Source organism: Micromys minutus (assembly GCF_963924665.1).
Source record: "Micromys minutus genome assembly, chromosome: 14".
Classification (NCBI taxonomy): domain Eukaryota; kingdom Metazoa; phylum Chordata; class Mammalia; order Rodentia; family Muridae; genus Micromys; species Micromys minutus.
Window position 1 is genome coordinate 58,935,443 of NC_137983.1, and position 2,081 is coordinate 58,937,523.

The 2,081-nt window shown below is 35.7% G+C and overlaps 1 pseudogene across 1 annotated transcript; it reads right to left on the reverse strand.

The window, feature by feature from the left end:
- Nucleotides 1–804: 804 nt before the first annotated feature.
- Nucleotides 805–1,368, reverse strand: LOC308429940 (low molecular weight phosphotyrosine protein phosphatase-like; annotated as a pseudogene). The gene has a single exon. The product of its transcript is annotated as a low molecular weight phosphotyrosine protein phosphatase-like (transcript).
- Between the last annotated feature and the right edge of the window lie 713 nt (nt 1,369–2,081).

The following is a 2,081-nucleotide window of genomic DNA, read 5'->3' on the forward strand; positions in this document are numbered from 1 at the left end:
ATTTTTATTTTTTTGTATTTTAATTGTATTTGATAATGTTCCAGTTTAATTCACAGTTTATACTGATTTACATCCATATAAATTTGAGGTTCCTTTTCTGAAAATATACCGAAATTATTTATGCTTGCCTGTCACTTTGTAAAATGTTGATAGAGAACACTCACAAACTCATACCACTATTTAAGCATGCTGATTTATTTGAAAGCAAAGTGGCTCAAATAGGAAAAAAGTTAAAAAAAAAAAAAAAAAAAAAAAACAGAAAAATCAGGTAAGATTAAAGCTGTTAATTTTACCAATTTTTGGGTCACATTTTTTTATTATTTTTATTTCTTTTTCAGATAGGTTGTCACATTACAGTCCAGGATGGCCTGCTGGAATTTCAGGCTCACCATCACATCCAGCTTCTCCCCTCTCAAATACCTGATACCCTCAGAGTTTAAACTTTTCTAATGTTAAATGAAAGGCTGCCCTGGGTGAAGATATTGTCACAATTAAGAGTCTAGAATAGAGAGATATAAGGCAAGCAAACAGCACCACTGGGTGCTGGCCATGTGCTCCAGATAGATTAGACTACCCAGGTTTGCTGGGCTCAGAGGTTGACCCAGACCTTGTAGGTCATTCTTACTTTATTGGGTTTTCTTTTGTTCCATATTTGCGGTTCCGTGATTTTATAATTATGACAATATTTAGTTAGTCTAACAATGCTTAGCCACACCTCAAACTGTCTGATTCAAATGTTTTTATCCTTCTGAACATATGCCTAATTTCCACCTAAAATTATTTTAAAGATATAGAGTAAGTCAGCTAAAAAGAAAGGTGTGGTATGGGACTGCCACCACCCTTGGGCATAGCAAAGGTGAGTAAGTAGTTGATCAATGGTGGTGGTAGGACCAGCAAGTGAGTCTTCTCCAGGAAGCCCTTGCAGCACTTAAGGCATTGCTGGTATGCCACCTCGAAGTCAGTCATTGCCATAATAGGGATCTTCAATAATGAGCTGTTCCTGTGGATCATGGCTTCCACATAGCTCAATTTTAGCTTTGCAGTTTTTAACTTGATTACTTTTTCTAATCAAATCTCTCAGATGGCTTTCATCCATACATAGTATATAATCGAATATAGGGAAGTTTTCTCTTGTGATCTGCCGTGCAATGTGATACATGTGGATGCCATGTTTTCTCATGCAGCTCTGCCCTCGATAGTCAAGGGGCTTCCCATATCATAGGTGAATGTAGCCACACTGTCTATCCTCCAATTATCTGAAACATTTTAATCAGTGACCAATTTTCTGAACACTGCTTCTGCAATGGGTGGCCAACAAATATTACTGAGATATACGAACAGCACTGACTTGGACCTAACCTCTGCCATGTTTCAGTGCTGAAGGGATTTCTAACTGCACAAGAAGAACAACAGTATCAACCAACTAAATCCCCAGAACTCCTAGAGAGTAAACCATCAACCAAAGAATACAATTGGAAAAGCCCATGTATATGTAGCAGAGGATATATCAAATATCAATAAGAGGAAATGTTCTTGGCCCTGTGAAGTCTCAATGCCCAAGTGTAGGGGAATCCCAGGCAGGGAAGAGAGGTGGAAGTGGGTGTGTAGGGAATCACTCTCATTGGGGGGGGGGGAGCGGTGAGATAGGGGAATTCCAGAGGGGAAACAGGAAAAGGGATAATATTTGAAATGTAAGCAAAGAAAATATCCAATAAAAAAAGAAAGAGAAAGAAAGAAAGAAAGAAAGAAAAAGAAAGAAAGAAAGAAAGAAAGAAAGAAAGAAAGAAAGAAAGAAAGAAAGAAAGAAAGAAGGTTTCCTTGAAAAGAACTGAATTATCCTCTTTGGAAAAAATGATAATCCAGATCCCATAATAAAACAAAGCTTTATAGAACTTATTAGGATCATCACTGAAATTGTAGTATCAAATCCAGATTTATAATAAAATATTTAGTGATTAATCACAAATATTAAATATAAACATCAACTATCAGATTTTAAGAGAAGTTTCTAACTAGATTAACAAAGTCATATGTAAATAAATTTGAAAAATAACATTTTAAATTTTCTAGAAAAATAGAAT